The sequence below is a fragment of the Lissotriton vulgaris genome, chromosome 3_1, assembly GCF_964263255.1.
Source record: "Lissotriton vulgaris chromosome 3_1, aLisVul1.2, whole genome shotgun sequence".
NCBI classification, from domain to species: Eukaryota; Metazoa; Chordata; class Amphibia; order Caudata; family Salamandridae; genus Lissotriton; species Lissotriton vulgaris.
Window position 1 is genome coordinate 1,576,491,859 of NC_141689.1, and position 22,207 is coordinate 1,576,514,065.

Sequence of the window (22,207 nt, forward strand, 5' to 3'; positions counted from 1 at the left end):
AATGTATAACGAAATTTAACTGTGTAAGGAACTTGACATGGAAATAGTTGTGGATGGTATTCGATTAGGCTGGACATCGGTTGTGTTGGTTCAGATGTAGGATGCATGGCGCTTCAAAACTCTGTTACCACCAGACAAGAAATCAGAAGCTTGTGCTATGAACAAGATAGATTTGCTAGGGTAATTTAAGGCCCACATTGAGTTCACATTTTTTATGGTAAGGCATGTTTAACTAATTAAGTTTTAGACATTTTAAAAAGATGGCCCCAGTCTTTGTTTGGAATGGACATGAGGCAGGAAGGAACATTGGAGAGAGTGATGTGAGAAAAAATGTAAGTCTACATACTATTTGACTGAGCCTGCTACATGTTTGAGGATGCTATGGGTAAACTGTAGGACTCTTAGCAGGTGATTGAAGCAAATTATGAACTCAGCAAAAGTGTAGAATAGTGCTACTAACTGCCCAGAAGTATTTTACATATATTTTAGTTGCATGTGTGCTGAAGAAGAGATTGCACTCATAAAGTGTTCCATAGGGTTACAGATGGAAGGGAGCACACTAATCGCATATCAGCACCAGTTCTTCAATGAGCAATCTGGTTGATGCAGTTTATTTTAGTTTAAATACTCTCAAATGGAAAGTGCTCGCATCACTGTTCGTGTGGCTAATGCTGGACATTTCTGAACACTTATATTTTGTGTTCATCTTCATTCACTAAAAGTAGCCAGGTAGGATTTAGGGTGTTTGAAATTCTGCCCATAGTTTTGCAGGTAATGTCTCACTCCAAGCATGAATAGGGTTGCCCACATTTGTGGGTGTGCAAAAACAAACTGGTGAACGGTTCAAGTGCAATAACTTACATAGTAACAAACAACCTATTTGGATAGATTCAGATTCAGATTCAATACCACTTTATTTCGATTAATTAAAATCATAAAAAGTACAGTATGCAAATCGATTTGGGGGTAAGTAGAACACATTAAAACACATTAAAAAGAGCACACTTTTAAAACATTTTTTTTTAAAATAATTACATTACAGGTTTAAAACATTATATTGTCAATATGAAATCATTTATGTACACCAGCAGTGTTGTTAAGACCCATCAATATACATTTCCTGCGGCGAATGGAAGATACAAAGAAATTTGCCTCTCCAAACATTGTAAATGGGGACTCCATTAATTTTAGGAATAACAACGCAGTTTTGGCTTGCACAAACCCCTTACCCTTTATTAAAGGAATGATAAACTTTTTCCTGGGCAAACTGTAATAGGAGCAAAAAAAAGTAAAGTGCATTGTGTCCTGCAGGGAATAGTCGTTACAGTTACATGGGGACGCGTCCGCCGGCCTACACCAGACATTAGAGTCGGTTAGCAGCAAATGGATTTGATTGAATCTGAATTTGGTCAAAAACCAGCGATGGAACGGGACCGTCACAACAGTGAGGTACGGTTGGATAGAAAGGGATGAAATTAATAAGTAGTGTTCCCTTACCGTTGGCTTCCTTAGTTGAATCGCCTCCCGCTCCAATTCTCTGTTCTTAATAAAGTTGGTTTTGACCCAGCCCAGAGGATAGATGTGTAACCACTGCCCAAAAGTGATGAGATGATGGCTATTCTAGGCCATGTATGAGTGTTCTCTAAACTGAATTACCAGTCTCCATACCATCATGCAGAAGTGACTGCATTAAGCACACATGTTAGTGTGTTCTAGTGTAGAAGGTTGCCATTTACTTCAATATCAGCCTTGTGTGGTTTTCAGCACATAATGCATTTCCAAAAGTTTAGACTGCAATCTTGATTTCCTGGACGATATCCTTGTACTTGAGGAAGAGAAGCTGAGCAAAGTCAAATGCTGGAACAATGATGCACATAAACTTTATGTAAAAACAAAAAATGCATATTTTTATTTCACACGGGCACACTTCCGCGTTTCGGTCAGAGCCTTTCTCAAAGTGCAAACCACTCCATCTTTGTTTTCTAACATTTAAATAATACATGTTATAATTAACATAGAAGAAATCCATGTACCTCTTGCAACGTATCACATTGTTACTTAAAATAACACAAATAAAATAAAATAAATAAAAAATACAATTACACCAAAAAGAAAAATACATTGCAATTTCATCACCATTAAGCTGCATTACAAACAAAAAAAGGGGGACATGTTGGCTTCTTCTGTCACATTCCAAAAGACACTAATTTACATGATTTTGGATATTGATATCAATTTTAAGTTTTTTAATTTATTAATTTTATTATTCATTCCTACAACCCTAAAACAATGGTAATTACTCAGTTAAAAGAAGGAAAAAGCACTAGTATCATGAGTGGTGTGAGTGACTCAAAAATGGGGAAGAGAAGAGGGATAAGTGAAGCAGCAAAGGATTATAGTCACTTTTTTGTGGCAAGTGCCAGCATCACAGGAATTAATAATGTGCCAATGCTCATTTTTTAAAGAAGAAATCCAATTCTAATTCAAATTAACTTAATGCGGCGCACAGCCATAAAAGTTTCAACCAAAAATACAGTCCAAGTTTAAAATACACAATTCAAGTTTAAAATACATTCTTTTGTCCTTTAAGAATATTATAAAAGAGATAAAAGTTCATATGCAAGGTAAAAACATGATTGTACATAGATGAAGTAATGACTGTCGAGTTTAGTTCCTATTTAACATGATTAATTTCCTCATTCCCCTTTAACTACTGTACTTCATATCGTTTCCTAATGCCCATTTCTGATTTGATCATATGTAATACCGCAGTGCAAATAACAGGATTAGTCAATGATTGCAAATGTCTGAAGCCATATAGATATGTACATGCGCGAATGTTATTTAACAAGGGCACCAAAAATCTGTTTCTTGGATCTTTGTAAAGTGCACAAAAAAGAATAAAGCGCAGAGTGCTCTTGGTAGTACTATTGTTGCATGGGCAAAGAGTAAGGTTGTCTGTCCACCTGGATTGTTTAGGAAACCCTACAAGAAAGTGCAACGTGCTAAGACGGAATCTTGTTAAAAGAAAATGCATCTGCCTGTTCGTAGTAAAGGAAAGGTAATACTGCTGTTTATGCATGAAAGGGCAACTGGGGCCAGGTGCCTCCAATTGTAAATGGCGCATTTTTGCCAAGACACCATACGCCGCTTTAATTTTGCTCTTCGCATTAGTGGGATGCTTGACTGGGTATCAAAGTACTCACCCAGCCCGATCTGGAATAACCTATCCCTCACAAACCGAAGCCAAGGGATCCTCAAAAACTTGTCCAAGTTAATAGAGTCTTCGATGATCTCCCTTGAAAACTGTAACTCTCCTGAGGCCCAGATTTTGGCCCACAGAAGCAAGGCAGCAGCGCTGCTGTGATCTTCTATATATTCCATCCCCACTTCTTGATGTGAAAATGAGGTGGCCGCACTGCTAAGAATCATCAACAGGCATTTTATAAACTTGTTCTCTACCATTTGCAATGGGCGGCTTCTTTGGTAACCCCACACCCCCACCCCATACAATGCAACAGACATGCATTTTGCCTTGTATAAGATAACAAGCTCAGGCACTGGCTTGTGACCTATCCTGCAGTTCATGTGGTGGTATTCTGTAAACTGTATGAGAAGGAACGTAGCAGATGGATCAAGCAATACTTGATATATGGAGCGTGGCGGCAATGTAGGCCTGCGTACCTTAGCCTTTAACAGTTGGGAAATGTTACATGTACCATGGTTATGACGGGCTTTTTAAAAAGTGTCCTGATGAAACGTAACCTTTAGCACAACAGGCTTCAAGAACCCGTGTGCAGAGTGGGGCCCATAATTCGACGTTAGTTTTATATAAATCATTAGGGATTCCGTCAGGACCCGGGGCTTTATTGTTTCTAAAGGCATTAAATGCTAGTTGGACTTCCTCGAGAGAGATCTCCATGGCTATCGGGCAATGAGGATGTATGACGTTACCATGCATACCATTACCACGCATACCATTACAACGCGGTATTTACAATGCATACCGTTACAACGCATAGCGCTTTGAGGTGCTGGATAGTGGTAAGTATAATTTTATATTCCAACTCCAGTCCCCGTGGATACTAGGGAAGGTGTTGGATATAAAATTAAACGTATTCCCTATCCTAGAGCGCCCCCCAGCGCAATGCGTTGTAATGGTATGCGTGGTAATGCCTGCGTTGTAAGTGTAGTGCGTGGTAAAAAATGCGTGGTAAACGTTGTATACCGGCAATGATGGTCTACTAGAGGATACCCATTTACCACAGCCTCATTAGATAGTCCTTTCCGTGTTCTTATAGACATTTGAGAAGAAATCTATCCATGTTTTCTCATCTATTGCAATTTCAATTCTCGCTATATCTTTTTTAGTGAAAAAGGGGGCATTAACTGCCTGCCAAAATAATTTGGGATCTCTGGACCGCGAAGCCCTCTGCAAGTTCTGCCATGCTTGCTCTTTAATTTCCTTTTTCCGTTGGCATCTTGCGGAGTTATATCCCTTTCTGCATATTCTAATTTCGTCCAGGTCCCTTGGGTTGTTACTTAGGGCAACCTGCAGGGCAGAATACGCCTTGGTGCATTTGGAATCAAACCCTCCATTACTTTTATTAGTCTTGCTGGTATGTGCCCTAGTTAGTGTTTCCTGAATGACAGTTGTAATATGAGAGAAAGCCTCCAGGGTTTTAACCATAGTAGAGTTCTCATCAAGACAAACCATTATATTGGCTAGAGCCTTTGCCACAATTTCAGCTGATTTTTTTTCGGGGTCTACGATGCTCCATTTTAAAGCCAACCCATTTTGGCGTGCCACTGCAATATCTTGAGTCCATGCCAAAGACTCAATTGTGGAGGCATTGTCACTCTCTGGAATGGTTATAGTCACGCTAAGGGGGAGGTGATCACTCAAGCCAATTATATGGGTCTCGAATTTTTCCACCCAACTGGAAAACCTGGTGGGTACAATGATAAAATGAATAACAGATTGAAACCCCCTGGCTAAGAAGGTAGGACTAAACTCAACCTTGGGGGAACACATCATGTTAGCAAAGCCGCGATCCAGATTGGCCATAATGCTGTTAATTTCCTCCCCTCTATCTGAGTGCGTAAAGTGACTACTGCACACCCCTACTTCCTGACCGTATTCCTGAAATCCACAGGTATCAAAATTACATATGTTAATGTTAAAGTCGCCCACCCAAATCAATATAGCATCTTTTCCTTTCAGTAAGTTTAGACGATTCAATTCCACTTGTAAATTGTTAAGTACTTCTACATAATCTGCCTTTTTAATGCTGTTGTAGAAGTTTACCATGACTAGCTCTACACTGGCATTTAAAGTAACACAAACCAATTGGTAATAGTGAGAGAAATTTCTACTAACAATCTTTATTACCTTCAGCAAGTTGTAAATGTAAATAATAATACCTCCCTTGTGCCTGCCGTGCAAAGAGCGTACTGCCGGGATGTGAAAGGTCTTAAAACCATCTAGGTGTTTTTCATTTAGGAGCCAGGTTTCCTGAATACATAGAATGTCAATATTCTGCAAAAACTCCCCCCAGATGGTGTTAGATATTTCACTCTCCAATCCACAGACATTCCATGACACAACCCTCACTTTACCGCCCTGCTGTATAAGGGATTTTTGGTTTGGGCATGTTTTGCTACACCTCTGCCCCTCTACCATCGAACCCCCCCCCCCATTCAGCATCATTCTTACCCTTGCCATCGTAAGTTTCAAGACTCACAGATGAGATATCCGTTTCATTCCCTGTTGTTGCTCTGATCCTATGTTTATCATTATTTGCTATATTGAGTTTGGGTGTGTGCGATATCATACGACCCAGTTGGCACTCTATTGGTGGTCCCCATGCAGCATTTTTCACCCGTTCAGCCTGGTCATAGGATACAATCTGAGTGGGCAGCCTCCAGACCGGGGGGACATAGCTGTATTTAAAGATAGCAGTTACTTTGGTTTTGCCACCACCCAGTCAGTCGCAGTCGTTCAGGCCAGAAAGTACTGCAAACCTAATTAATCCTTCAAACACTGGGATAGAGCCCTCACCCCCCTGGTTAATTTGATACGGGTGCCTCATTCTGTCATGTCCCCATCCCTGCCGTACTTGTTGATATGGTATCCTATTTTGTGTCCACATGTTCCATCCATTGGGTCTTGGTCCATTCAAGTCCCTGTAGAAGTACTCTAATGGTAGAATCTCAATTCCTTGGCTCCGTGTCCCTGCATTAAACATAACCTCCCTCAATATCCTCCGTACTGGTTCTGGGTTATCGAAGTTAATTACTACGCAATCCCCAGTTTTACTTTTTCATGTACTACCCAACCAGGCCACCCTTCAGGCCATTATGACGTTTTGCCCTATCCTGCTGTCCAATGTCGTGTTTTTTGCTAATCAATGGACCCCCTTGTTTTTTAGTTGAGCATAATGCTCCCTTATTTCCTTATTTAAAGGTGGAACATTATTCAGCACCAGAACCAGTGGTGAGCCTTCAGGGGGTAAGTTAATAACCGGTAAGGGAACCTGGTTATCCATACATTCTGATCTTTCGCCACCCCCCTCGCCCTTGCTTTCTCTTGGTGTTGGTTGTGGGGTATATTCGGTGTTCAGAGTGTTTGTGGTAATTTGTTTCCCTGCTTGAGGTTTGTGTACTATACTACTGGCCGGTAACCTCTTATCATTATCATGTGATCTCAAATCATCAGGTACAGCCTTGGGCGCTGGGCAAGTGGTGACCGGTACTTTAGGGCCTGTGAGTAAGCCACACTCTGGCCCCTTACCACTATTTTGTACTGATGGTGCAAGGTTGGCCAGCTTGCGTTTGTTCTCTAGGGTAACTTCACTCAGGACATCCAGTTTTCCGTTGATTTCCTTCAATCTTTCAATAAGGGGAAGAGTAAATGATCTAAGTAAGTGTATCATATTGCTAGTGGTCAGTTCAACCTTATTTGATGATGGTTGGGCTTTGGTTTGGGGCTGGTATCCCAGAGTGTCGGGTATTAAGGAAACCATGTCTGTAGTAGTAGGCTTGATCTCTTTCTTTTGCCCAGCTGTTTGGGACACATGGCTGTTTTTGTTTGTAAGTAAGCGGCCTGTAAACTTTTCCTGGCTACAATGGGATGGAATCCCTCTGAGGACATACTAGTACAGGAAGAAATGTCCTGGGACATTGTATCAGTTCCCCATATTAATGAGTTTTCTTTGTCAGGTGTTCGAATCTGTGGGCTAGAGTTGATCGTAATCAATCTTTGGGTTCAGCGTGATCCGGTGTTACGGCATTTTTCAGGTTGCCCAGCGAGGATCGCTTCGCATTTGTAAGTTTGAGGGATAGTCGTTTATCCGTTAGGGCAATTTTCCTCTCAAGAACCCCGGCAGCTCTGGTAAAGAAATTGTCCAATGTCCCAGTTAGGCATCCCCCCGGATCGTGCGTCACACTTTTGCTCCCCTTTCCAGTATTACGAGCCATAATCCGTAGTATATATGTATGTCAAGTACAATACTAATATCTTGAGGAGCTCCACCCCCCAAGCCACATAAATAGTCTTACCTGTCTTATGGCGGATTTTAGAGGGGTGGCCCAGTCCAGTCTTGTACAGCCTTGGACGGCCGAAGACGGCCCGCCCTTTGCCCGGGCTTAGCCAGGCGCACGCCCGCGCGCGTCCCTTGGACCGGAAGAAGGAGTGTGGCTAAGTAGAGGAGGTTGTGGGCGGGAAGAGGGCGTGTACATGTCCAGGTGCGTCTAGTTGACTCACGTACTGGCCTGTGGTCTTTGCAGTCCCTCCAACAAACGGTAAAGTCCCCTGCACAACTCCGCTTGCAGGTCAGTGTCCAACGGGGTCTTAAACACAAAGTCCCAGGTATGTCTCAGCGATAGGTTTATCTCCCTTCATCAGCAGCTACGAGCAGCGGGACTGCCACACCGCTGGCGGACGGTCCCAGCACCGCTAGGGTGGCGGGCGGACGAATGTCCACCCACCATCCTAATAGGCCCCTTAGTGTTTGTATAGTTTCAGGTGTTTGTTAAGCGCGACTACTCACCTGTAAGGGTCTCAAGGCGCTGGGGGTTCGCAGGTTCTAGTCCATCAATAAGGGGGTCTGTCGAAGAGCCAGGTTTTGAGGTTTCTTGCGAAGATGGGGAGCAATGTTATCTTTCTGAGGTAGAGCGGAAGGTCGTTCCAGGCACTGACCGCGCAGAAGGAGAAGGAGTAGCTTCCCCATCTGGTCTTTCTGGTGCGGGGGACCACGACATAGGAGAGCTGGGCTGATCGTAGGGTTCTTTGGGGTGCTTGGAATTTGAGTCGGCTGTTCAGGTATGCTGGTCCGGTGTCGAGGAGGACCTTGTAAGCATGGGTTAGCATCTTGAAGGTGATTCTAGCTTCAATGGGGAGCCAGTGGAGTGTGAGCAGGTGCTGGGAGATACGCAGTGGCTTGGCAGATTGAGGACCAGTCTTGCGGCGGCGTTTTGGATATTCTGTAGCTTGTGGGTGAGGTTTTTGTTTAGTCCGGCATAGAGTGCGTTGCCGTAGTCGAGCCTACTGGTGACCCGGGCATGAGTGACGGTCTTTCTGTGGTCGAGGGGGATCCATTTGAAGGTCTTACGTAGAAGGCAGAGGGTGTTGAAGCAGGCGGACGAGACAGAGTTGATCTGGCGGTCCATTATGAGCTCTGAGTCCAGGATTATTCCCAGGTTGTGTGCGTGGTCTGAGGGCGGGGCCACCGGGTGTCGTTCCAGGCATCTGGGCTTGGGCCCATGATGAGTGCTTCCATTTTGTTTGTGTTTAGTTGTAGGCAGCCTTGCATAGTCTCAATGCATGAAAGGCAGGGATATGCTCTAATCGTGGAAGAACATGCAATACAAATCTCAGAATGTAGGTGGGAGGATGTATACCGTGAAATATACAAAGAGGTTGAGATTGATGGCACCTGCATGTAAGTAACATTATCTATATCAATCAATCAATACATATTTATTGTTTCAGCAATAAGCTTATTAATTGAACACATAATAGATTTAGTATGCATAACAAAATTGGAATACGTCTACGACTGCAATCTATTAGCATAAAACTTATCAGTTAAAAAGTGGTTCTATAAAGAGCAGAATAACGCTATTCCTACTAGAGAAAGTAAGACGTTTCAACAGTCTACATCTATGAACATTTTAAAAACTACATCTGATTTCTATTAATGTATTTGACTGTCCTTCATTACATTGCAAAGTCCGTTAAGTAGCTAATGTACTGCTGCCCTGCGATAATACATATTATACAATTATTTGAGGATACATAATAATGTCAACCTAATTTCAATTCATTTAGTCGGTTTTGCCATATATTATCAGTACTTATAAAACCAGAAGAGTGCGAGTTATTGGACAGTACAGGTCACATCCTATTAATAGTAGATTTAAAATACTGACAACCACAATATCACTATACACATCTAATATATATCAAAAACAACAAACTGCAGGAGCATATACAATGGAAATCTCAATGTATCAAATTTAAGTGCTGGCAACCCAACATCACTGAGCAGTCTCAAGACTCCAGAGATGGCCTGGATACTGGCTAAAAACCTCTCTTACTTGTGGTTAGATTGCACAGAGATATAAAGTTACAGAGATAAAAATGATATTATCATCTATCCTAGGACAAAAAACTAGGACAGTACTAGTGGAGCCAACTTCGTAATGCCTAAATAAGGGCAGCAGCCATCTTTTTACGGGCAGCAATACATTTTGAGCAAAACAGAAAGAAATACAAAATGTTGTCCACCCCCTCAATCATTCAATGACATCATTCATTTCCCCTTTGGAGCATTGCACACCTTACATGATATTCCAGAGTGGAGAAAATCCCCAATCTAAACTTAATATGTAGTGTGGGTTTTAGTTCTGGATAATCTGGTCCGGGTAGGTCTTCCAGACAGGTCCTGCTCTCCTAACAAGGTAGTCGTTTAATATACTGTCTTGTCTTGTTGCAGCAAACTGTGTTCCCCACCTAAACTTGTAGTATTGTTCTTTCACAAGTTCTAAGGTGCCGCACCCTACCCTAATTGGGTCTATCAATAGGCCCCCAATTGCAATTCTGTTAGCAAGCATACATGTAGACCTGACTCGTCTTCGGCATGCCTCGACACCAACACATCACCCAACACCTGCGAAACCTCCACTGGCACCCCGTCGGGAAGGGTGCAACCAACAGATACTTACCCACTCCTACAAATGCCTCCTCAACACCAGACCCCAATATCTCAATGAAAGAATCTCCTTCCACGTACCCAAGAGAAACCTCAGATCTGCCGACCTCGCCCTTGGAGAAACCCTGTGCATCTGCAGAGCAAGAGAGGGTGGAAGAACTTTCTCCTACATTGCGGCTAAAACCTGCAACGACCTCTCAATCAACATCAGAGGCGCCCCCACTCTGTACATCTTCAGGAACACCCTCAAGACCTGGCTCTTCTATCGACCGGATCTGCTCCCCTCCCCTTAGCACCTTGAGACTCTCACATGTGAATAGCGCTGCTTCAAAATTCCCTGATTGATTGATTGATTGATTGTAGCACCCAGATTCAGAATGAGACCGCTTTCACACAGCATGATGAAGTAAGCAAAGTAAAGGCTGTACAGTAAATATTGAAGTCCGAGTGACATTTTCAAAGAATAAGGAGGAATATATCTATGGAGCTTGCAAATGTTAGTGAATATAAAAACTGCCTCTCAGATACATGCAGCACCATATGCATTTAGTACTCAGATTCAAGTGACACTACTTAGATGTATTGCCCAGATGATAAGAAAAGTAGGACATTGTATTATCTAAATTTATTAAAACTATGTACAAGTAGCTCCAAGATGCACTTTGCATTGATTCAAGTAGCACCAAGAAACAGAGTGAGAATGTTTACAGGAAACACCAAGAGGTACAATATGACAGTGAACAGGGTGCACTCAAAACAATGAAAGAATATATGAACATATTGACGAGCTAACATATTGTGTTGCTTTGGCTATTTGTGTATGGCATACCTTGTTTGTTTGTGCTGCTGGGAGCATGTTGGTATCTGATTGCAATTTCATTCTCAGCCCTATTGGATGTGTATGGTACATTTTTTATGATGTGACCTGATGAACCTTGGACTGGTTAGTAACAACAATGTAAGCCTTGTAAAGTTATAACTGGTTGATACAGCTTAAGTAATTAATTTGATTATGTATTTGCAGTAGAAAGCATGGAATCAATTGTTTGACACTTAGGGGCAGATTATGATGATGGTGGGACCGCCACCAACAACCCGTCTGTGGCGGTCCACCGTCATCAGGACCATGTTATCCGCCCACCATATTACCATGACAGGTGGATAGTTGGCGGTCTGAAAGACCGCCCGCTGCTCATCCGAAGGGTTCCTTGAGCCGCTGGTGCATCGGAGGGGAATCATATCCCTACATCGGTGGAGGGTCCTACCAGGCACTGCCGTAGGGATTATGATGCCCCCTTCCACCTGCCTTTTCATGGGGGTAACCCACCATGAAAAGGAAAGTGGAAAGGGACTTTGGGGGCCCATAGCATGCCCCCTTCCGCTGGCCCTAAGCTGTGTGTTTTGGAGAGCACCTATGGTACCCCCCTACATAACCCTGCACATGGGTCAGGCACCACATGGTGCCTGCACCATAGTGCAGGGATATGTCAGGTGTTCCCTTTTTGCATTGCAGTGTGTGCTGCAGTCAGCAGTACCTGCTGCAATGCAAAGGATAGGCATTGAGATTGCCGTGGTGGCGGCGCATCATAGTGCCTCTTTTGAGGCTGCCGACAGCCTGTCGGGCAGACCCGCCATCTTAATCACCCCCTTAGTTATCACATCATTTTTTTATGTGTGGCTGATATAGCAACACAATGCTGAATGATAACCAGGTGACACATTGTGCTGTGTTAGAGTGTTGGAGGATGCCATTCTTGCCTCTCTGCTTCAGAAATGTGGCCTAGTTCTCCTGCCCCTGGAAGCAGTTGCAAAGGTTTCACCTACCACTCAACAAATCAGCCATATTAACAAATTACAAAACGGTACCCTTCAAACTGCTTGATAGAAAAAAAAGGACCTCTGCGTAGTTTGATCCGAGGAAAAAAAATATTTTTTTCCAGAATGCATTGTAGCAACAATGTAAGACCCATCTGAGGTATGCTTGAGGCCCCTCCTTCAATCAAGTGTGCTAAATGACACAATCTTCATCAGAAATGCATTCATGGTTTTAGGATAAGATTTTAGCTAACATATTACGACCACTGAAATTAAGTGTCCATGGAGGTCCAAATTGTTGTGTTATGATTATTTGTAAAGCACACTATTACCCGGTAGGGGGGATCCGGACGTTAAAGTAGGTCCAAGTGTAGCCTGGCCTGGGATAGTGGGCGGACTTATTTAAAGAGCCAAGTCTCAAGCTATTCTGGAACATAAGAAGTGAGGTAGTAGCCCCTGATGTGAAATGGCAGGACATTCCAGGCTTTAGGAGCGATGTTGGAGCTCTGACCACCAGTTCTGGCTCCATGTGTGCAAGCAGGAGTGCAGCCCAGCAAAGGTGTCTGGTGCAAGAAAGGGCAACTTATGCAGAAGAATTATTTCCCTATTTACCATTTTAGCCCATTTTAGCTGGGCAAAGTTTCACCTATTTATTACCAATTCAACACTTGAATAAATCAAGCAATCAGCAGCCAAACTGACCAGCTTACATTTTCAAGGTGACTATTGCTGTGCAGCACAACGTGTGGCACTTTTTTGGGGTACATTTAGGACTATTTGAGCTGTTTTGTTGTTGAAATCTTTACAATTTGTAGCAGAAAGTTGATTATTGTGAAACTATAGTAAATTAATGCAGGAAGTTTATCACGCTACTGCAAAACCTGCCACTGAATGTTTCAGTGGTATCTTTCTCTTTGAGGTAGATTCTGTATTTTTTTACTTTTTCTTGTTGCTTTGGTGGCTTTTGTGTTTTGTTCGCGTTTTTTTCCTTCCAAACTTGAAACAAATAAGGCTTCGATGGAATTAAATGCACATCTTAAATTGGATCCCACGCCAGGTAATTCAATTTAGAAATAAAAGCTCAAGCACTGCATAATCTGCGAATAATTTATTCAGGAAAACGTCCCTATTTTCTGAAGTCAATTTGTAGCAAGCCCTGCAGCTCTTCTGACATTACATAAAATTTGACTCATTGCAGAAAATGTGAGTTGAATAACTGTGATTTTTAATTGTACAATGAAAATAATCAATCACCATTAACCAGATTTTTATATTAGCAAGTGTTATCATCATTCGTCCTTAATCAAACTAAACTAAGTCAGCAGTACCCCCAAGGAGTTTAATTCTCCATTTAAATACAGCCCTATTAAGTTCCTAATTGATGGCTTTGCCTCTATGAAAACAATTCTAGTACAGTCATTTTTCCTATAATTGTTCTCATTTAATTTGTTTTTATTAACTCCGAAGAGAGAAGAATTTTTTTGTAACTTTTATTTTTCACTTGGTGAGCTTCGTTTTTATCCGAAAAGTCAGAACTACTAAAAAAAACTTAAGATCGAGCTAGGTCATTGATGTGCAGCATCAGTGACATTCTACAAAACACGAGTATGACTGAGGGCATGTTCATTCTAAATGGAATTTATAAAGAATCCATACATACTTGACGACATTTGAAAAAGTATACGTGCCATATTATCAAGAAAGGGCGATGCATTATCGCCGCTTTTATCGGCAGGAAACTGCCGCTAAAGCGGCGATAATGGGCTTGATAATATACCCTTGTGAATTCCCATAGAAGCCCAGGTTCTCGGTTTAACCTGGGCTTCTATGGGAATTCACAAGGGCATATTATTAAGCCCATTATCGCAGCTTTAGTGGCAGTTTCCTGCCGATAAAAGCGGCAATAATGTATCGCCCTTTCTAGATAATATGGCCCAACATCTTTGGAAAGTTTGCACAGATTTTCTACGTGTATTTCTCTATGTTTTTAAAATGCATGCACACACATTTACATAAATGGATAACTACAGACATATTTTTGCAATGTTGGAAGTGTCTGGTAAGAAGTATACCTGCACATTCACATGTTGCTGCGTATGTGTAACTGCAGTAACAGTAACGGTATGCTACCTTAACATCGGTATTTTTAATTCACTCTACTTATGATTACCACAGTGTTTTTACATCAGGGTAAAATAAAGGTGGTGGAATGGGTGGTGGATAGTGGTTGTGTTTTTTTAGGGTTCAGGGATGAATGGTGTTTAGGGGTGAATAGGGTTTCTTCATGGTTAGGGTTGGGTGGTGTTTAGTGGTGGAGAGGGGTATCAGGGTTCTGTGATGGCTGGAGTTTAGGGGTGGAGAGTGACTTTTAGGGTTCAGGCAAGGGTGAGGTTTAGTGGTGGAGCGGGTTTATGGGATTCAGGGTTGGAAGGAGTTTAGGTGTGGTGGTGAGGTTTAGGGAGATTCAGGGATGGGTGGTGCTTAGTGGAGGTCCGCGGTATTTAGAAGCCTGGGTTGGGTGGCCTTTTGGGGTGGAGTGGAGTTTTTAGGGATCAGGGATAGGTGGTGTTTAAGGGTGGACAGGGGTTTTAGGGTCACTGGATGGGTGTTGTTTTGGATTGATGAGGATTTTTAGGTTTTAGGGATTGGTGGTGCTCACGAGTAGAGAGGGTTTTTTAAAGTTCAGAGATGGGTTGAGCTCAGGGGTGGAGAGGGGCTTTAAGGATTCAAGGAAGGTGGTGAGGGCTTGTATCGGTCAGGGATGGATGGTGTTTAGGGGTGGAGAGTAGTTTTTAAGGTTCAGGAATAGCTGGAGCTTAGGGTTGTGAGAATTGTTTTTAGAGTTTAAGAATGGATGGTGTTTAGGGATGGAGAGGGTCCCATGTGGTTTAGGGATGAAAGGTGCTTATTGTTAGAGAGGGTATTTTAGAGCTCAGGGTTGGGTGGTGCTTATGGTTGGCTGGAGGTTAGAGGTGGGGGGTTACATTTCAAATAAAGATGTTCTTTAAAATGTGTCCTTTTTTCATGCTGTAATAAAAGTGAGTTAATATATACTTTTTGTAACATGCAAAGTCAAACATTTAGTTTCATGTAACAACACATTCATGGTCAGTTTACATTGGGATACATAACTCTAAAAAAAAATGGGGTAGTAGTTGAGGTGGCAAGTACTCACTTCATGTAATAACCACAATCCTTGTCAGGGTGAACTCCTAAGAAAAAGAGTAAAAATTAATAAACAAAATGACACTAAAATGACAACAATCCACTAAGGAGACCCAGATTTAGGAATGTTTACATTGTTAAGTGAAACTAGTGCCAAAAAGTACAAATTGCCAATGATAGTCAATGGTAGCTGTAGCCCATGGCCTAGGGGCAATTTGACACTGACCTCAATGGAGTATGGGTTGGATACACCAACCAGATTCATCCTGGTCAAAGATGTTACCTTCTGATTTTAGTCCTTTAAGTCCCAAACCAACACGGGAGTACACTACCAATGCCCCCAGGACCTCAGCGGAAGCACTTAGAGACTCACAGGCAGAGTCAAGTCCAGGACCAGTAGCCATTGATCAGCTGGGCATTTGCAGGAATGGCATTCTGCAGGTTGTTTTATCCATCTAGTTAGAAAAGGAGTTCACCCTTATGACCCTTGGAGTCCACTTCTTTGTCCTGAATACAAGAGGTAGACAGGTTCATTCTTTTAGATCTCTGCTTCAGCCTCAGACAGCATATCCAGCCCTTTTTCTGATCTTCCACACGTCCAGGAGTGTTCTGGAGCGGGTGCCTGAAAGTGCCGCATTTATGTCTGGCATGAGCTAGTTTTTGGGAATGACCCTTGGGGACACTCTAACCAATTGGATAAAGGTCCCCTGGGCTAACCCCACTCACTTTGGGCCTTGTCAAGATAACTGAAGTCTTTCACCACACTAAACTTGATTTCTTAGGACTGGGGTTTGTGTGGGGAGTGAACTATGGTAATCCAGGTGCCCTACAACCTCTTACACCAAAATCCAGTTTTAGTCAGTCCTTGTACCCACAACAACCTCAGAGACAGAACTCTACCAGGATAAAGCAGAGTTTCAGCAATCAGACAGCAGATACACACAGATTGTTTTGGCACCCAAAATGTCACACAAAAAACCCCAGCAGACCTGTCAAGTAGGTTTTGAAACTCCAACAGGACCTGACACAGTGATGTCAACAAGAGGCCTCCAGTGATGGGGCCAGTCTGTTTGAGGGGGCAATTGCAGGGTGCAGTCCTGGGTGTTAGTTACATGTGCGTGTGACAAGGTATGCCTCTTTGAAGGTAATCAAGTGCTTGGGCTCAGCATACAGGCCAACCTGTCAAGGGCACAACACAACCTCCCCACACCCAACTCCTTTTGCCCCTATACTGGGAGCAAGTTCTCACTTCGTTCTCGCCCATTAAAATGCTAACTGCCGGCTGGTAGGCGGGAGAGAGTAAAATGTAGATTTATCTTCCAGGGACTTCAGATAGGGCAAAAGTCACTTTTTAAAATTCATATTTCAAAAACATTTATTATAAATTAAATAAAAAATATGACTAATTAAGGTAGCCAAATGTAACAACTTCTATTCATAATAATATCACTAATTGTAAGGACATGTTTTTACATGTTATAAAATATACCTATCTTCACAAGGCTGTATGGGTACTTTTTTTAGTTAGAGTATTCTAAAAATTAAAAATAGGATGAATTTTGGAGGCAAAGCAAGTTGGAGCTGGGAGAATAATAGTTCTTATGTCACTGACCGGTCATCAAAAACGGAAGCTGCAGATCAAGGGGAAGGTGAAGGGAAGGACTGAGGCTTGGGATGAGGAAGGGTGAATCGGAGTAATGTGATTACCAGTAAGTAATCTAGAAAATACTTCATCATATTTCTTACTGAGAACATTACCAAGCATTGTAAATAGCTTTGGAATTCCACATCATAACAAAATACACAAACACCAAAACAGAATGCCACATCCTAGTGCATTGTCATGAGACCAGCTCAATCCAAAGAAGACCTGGGGACAGCAGACAAAACACAGTGGCAAAATATTCTGGGTTCCTACATCTAGGCTGTTGTGGGTCACAAAGGTAGAGAATAGCTGTCTGACAAGTGTCCCGTATGAAGATACCCTGTACTTCTACTGAAGAGGCTGTCATGCCTCTTGCCAAATGGCCCGTAATTTGACCAAGTAGCTCTGTACTGGAACCCTAACAGGAGAAGGATATAGTTGATTTCACTCAAGAACTAAAAATTCCAGAAGGACTTCAACCCTGCCCGTAGCAGTCAAATGTCACAAAATTACTTTCACTGCAGTGGAAAGAAGCCATTCGCTCAAGATTGACAGAGTCAGCTCTACACACATCTTTCAAACAGGGAGCCACCTCTTCAGGAAAAATAGATTCAGGAGGTAACACATAGAGTGCAGTTTCTATTTCTATAAAACCTGGTTCTAAACTAAGAGTCAGTTGGCCTGAAGGAAAATTAAGTTAGAGAGTATGACAAACCAGAAAGCACAACTCCCTAAGTCTCCCAGCAGAAGTGGCTGCCGCCAAGAAAAAAGGCTTTAATTGACATAAAATTTAACTATATCTGTTGTAAAGTCTCAAAAGGAGAGCCTTGCAACATGGTTACAATCAGAAGTAGATCCCAAGTGTGAGACTGTTGTATGAGTAAGGTAAGCCCCTTGAAGAGGTGAGCATCAAACGAGTCTGCTATCTAAAGGCATTACTAACAGTTCCCTAGACATTCAGTGGGGTAAGACATAAACTCCAGTCGAAGCCCATTTTTAGGAAATTGTAATATCAAAACAGGTTCACACTCCAAAAGAACAACCCCTTTTCTATTTTTGTAAGGAGCCCAAATGATAGTTGTATGCTTTCCAAATGGACTGAGAGCTGAAAGCTTAAACCGCACTGCCAACCCTATATCCCAGTGCTAAGCATTAAATCCCTAGGCTTTAAGCCTCTTCACTGATAGGTGTATCATACAATTAGGCAGCAAAGATAGAGCAGAGGAGTGGATAGGAGATGGACACACAGGAAGTGTCCACGTTACAGCTGAGGTCATGTGGTGGATAACAATGAATCACAATTTCCAAGGTTTGAGCGGGACATTCAGATTTATCCCTTGATGAATCCACAAGAGACAGCCCAAGAGTCTGTGAATAACTCGGCAAAAACCCTTCCTCCAGAAGAACTACTACAGTCTCTCAAGGTAGCTCATAGGCACTGTACTCTGGCACTGAAATCTTATAAATTTACTGGCGAGGGGCTGGATCCCACCAGATCCAGGGAACAAAAAATATTGTTTTCGTTGGCAGACAGAGTTAAAAAAGAAGACACCATACTATATGGAAGAAAGACCCCTAACAATGAGGACCAGTAGCCCCCTAATCCCCACAAGTGACCACAGCCTATCAGATCCCCTGCTAGGTGAGATCTCTGATGAGCACAGACATGATTGGCCTGATCCTAGTGTAAGGAAGCATCTGTATGCAATCTTGCACCAACTAATTGTGGATCCTGAGTTGGCTCTAACTGGGACTTTCCTATCTTGATCAGGTATACCAGTGAAATCAGGACATCTGCTGCTTCCTGGGCTATGGAAGAAGAATGGATCAGCCAGCCATCCAGGTTTATGTGAAAATAAATTCCTTTGTTGTGAAGGACTGCCACCTGGGCCAAGCTACTTGGAAAAAACCCTTGGAGCAGACATCCATCCAGTATAGGCGCCAATGATGAAGCTTGTCACGATTCCTGGGCATATTGTTTTTAAATCGCGCTGCTTGTGATCGCGCTGTTTGTATTCTTTGCCTACTCATTAGGCGCTTGCCACTACAGTAACTTGGGGTATAGTCAGGCTTACCTGCACTATAATTGTCTTCCATCCGCATTTGGCGGGACTTAGTTAGTGGGGTCCCTGTTTGTGGCCCTCCGACCGCCATCTTGGGTGGGTGTTTGAGGCTTGGGCCACTTTCAGGCGCCATATTGGTCGGGTCTAGAGGCTCTAGTAGCCGGAACCCCGAGTGGCGTAATACCATAAATAGGAATGGGCGAGCAGGCCCGTTCGCATCCCGATTGCTCCCGGTGCGTCCGTCACGGCCTCTCCTCAGTCAGTACACCCTCGAGAGGAATTGTGTGCCTCGCCGAGCTGCATTGATTTAGGTAAGCAGCGTATGTTGCCTCCATCTTCTCATACGACCCTCTCCTGCGGTCTGCTGAATGTTCGCTCTCTCGTTAAGCAGTATGCTGAGATTGCCCTTTTTTTTTTTTAAACTTTATTTTTGTCGCAGACAATGATAGTGCATAACAGTTGCGCCGACAGCATCCCCAAAGCAACGACATTACACCAAATAACATACTTCTGTGTACACGGCCCATCAGCCCACAACCCGAAGGCCGGGCGGCGGTAGTTGGCAGCATGGAAGCCAGTCCATGAATCTAGCAATGTAACTGCGCGGCAGGATATTCTGGTCTGCTTTTATTTTTTTTGTTTGTTATACAGATTACCCTCCAACTCCCCAAAGGAACCCCCCCCCCCAAAACTGCGGCATTCAGGACTAAGACATGTGTATACAGTTTGTTCGTTCACCCTATTACGGCACTCCTATCGGCAGATAGTACAGCAATCGTTACTTAGATTAGGGATGAAACCTCTAGATACCAAAACACAATTCCTCCCAATTGTATCCAACACGTGCATGTACGGCCAGGCACTCCCCCAACTCACTGCCCTCCCCCTCCCTCCCCGTCACCCTCATCCTCAGATCCTGTATCCCCAGGGGTGAACAACTCCGCACTGGTGCCATCTGAATCCTCGGCTGCCTCTCCCACCACTCGCATCATTCTCCACGCAAGCAGGTCGTCCTGTAGCTTTACATCTCTACGCACGGTTTGCATGAAGGTTTCCTCCGCCAGGGACCATTCCCCCACATCTCTAAGCCACTGCGACATCTCTGGGGCCCTCTGTCCCATCCATGTGATTGCCACCCTCCTCCTTGCCAGTACTTAAAGTAGTTGTAACATTTTGTAGGACAAATTACATTTCTTGGGCTTGGGGACCAAGGCTAACAAATACTGAAGGGGGGTCAGCTCCATCCGGAGTTCAGTAACCTTGCGGATGTGCGCCACCACCGACTGCCAGAAGCGTTAACCAACGGGCAGTCCCACGCCAGATGAAGGAAGGAGGCACCCGGCGCGCCACATCTAGGGCAGTCATCGCGCTTGTCCGGGGCGATACGCCTCAAGGCAACCGGTGTCACATATGTGCGGTGTAGAAAATTAAAGTGTATCAGTTTGAATCGTGCATTGCACGACACCTTTCGGGTGAGGGTACCAATGCGTTTGCGCTGTGTCGGGTCCAAAACAATCCCCAGGAGAGCCTCCTAGGCCGCCCACGCCGGTGGGACCGGTGGGGCGGAGTCCTGCCGCAAGGCTGAGTACAATAGGGTTATCAGCCTCTTGCCCCTACCACATGAAAGGATAATATTGAGGGTATGGGACACAGGGGGCGCATCAGGGAATTGCGGCCAAGTATCCCGCGCCATTGCATGGAGGCCCCTGTAGTGTAGGAACTGCCCCTCACCGAGTCCGAACGTCTCCGTCGCCCGTTCGATAGATAGAAACGTGTCGTCCGGGTAGAGATCCGCCAATAACTCGCACCCACCCGCTCTCCAGTCATGGAATGGCATGTGTACCTCCATGTCCACCACTGGGGCCATGATCCATATCGGCAGCTCTCTGTGAAAGGGTGCCCTCCGTAGGACTTTTTCCACAACACGCTGCCAAATGGCTGCGGTGTGGCGCACTATGTACGGCGGAGCCGCATCCGCGCTCCTGCCGCGCATCAGGGCCATCTGTACCGTTCTCTCATCCGCACTCCCCGCCAGGAGCCGTAGTTCCCAGGTGTCCGCATCCGCGAACCACCTGGCAGCTGGCAACAGCTGAGCTGCATAGTAGTAAAGGTCAAATCTCGGCGCTTCCAACCCCCCTTCCTCCCAGCTCCGGACAACCGTGCGCAAGGCAACTCTGCTACGCCTGCCCGCCCAGAGTAAAGACGTAAGAAGCGTATCAAGAGTGCGGAATATCCGCGGGGGAAGTGGGCACAGTGAATTCTGCAACACATACAGCACCCGCGGCAGCATCACCATTTTCGCCACCGCCAGACGGCCCATCAGGGAGAGAGGCAATGTATTCCAGAATGACACCGATTGTTGTAGGGAGTGCACTACCCTATCCGCATTGCGGGTCAGCAATTGTTCGTCCGACGGCGCCACCTGTATCCCCAGATAGCGGAAGGCTTCCAGTTCCCACCGCAGTCCCAGGTGTGGCAAGTCCCCGTGCGCGTCCACATTACATTGCGCTAGAGTGAAGATCAGGGACTTCCCTGCATTGATACGCAGGCCCGAGGCTGCACCAAAACGGTCCAGCAGCCGCAGCAAAATCGGTAGCGCGTCTCGCGGATCTGCATACAAGGACACCGTGTGTACATTACTCCCCACTTTGATTCCCCATTGGGACATCGTGGTACGGACTTCCACCGCCAAAGGCTCAATCGCCAGGGCGAACAGGAGCGGCGAGAGGGGGCATCCTTGACGGGTGCCCCTCTCCAACGCCCAGTCTTCAGAGCGTGCAGCCCCAAGTTTGACTCTGGCTCGAGGCGCCCGGTACAATATCTGGATCCACTTGCGAAACACGGGCCCCAATCCCACCTGTTGAAGCACCTCTGACAGGTACCCCAAGCTAACCGTGTCAAATGCCTTGGCCAAGTCTATCAAAACCAGGACCTGGGGATCCTCCCTACCGCGCACCTCATGCATGACATGGGTTAATCGGCGCAGATTCATCGCGGTGTTGCGTCCGAGGATAAACCCACACTGGTCCTGGTGAACCAACCGGGCCATGAACGGCGCCAACCGAGCGGCTAAGAGTTTGGTCAGGATCTTAACATCTGTGTTAATCATGGTTATAGGGCGGTATGTCGCGGGGTCGTAACCATCACCACCCGGCTTTAGAAGCATGCAGATCTCTCCCTGGTACAATGTGGGCGGAAGGGCTCCATCCTCCAGCGCCGTAAGGAAGACCTGGAGGAGGAGGGGGCAGAGTACGTCTCCGAACGTGTGGTAAAACTCGGAAGGAAACCCGTCTCCTTCTGGGGAT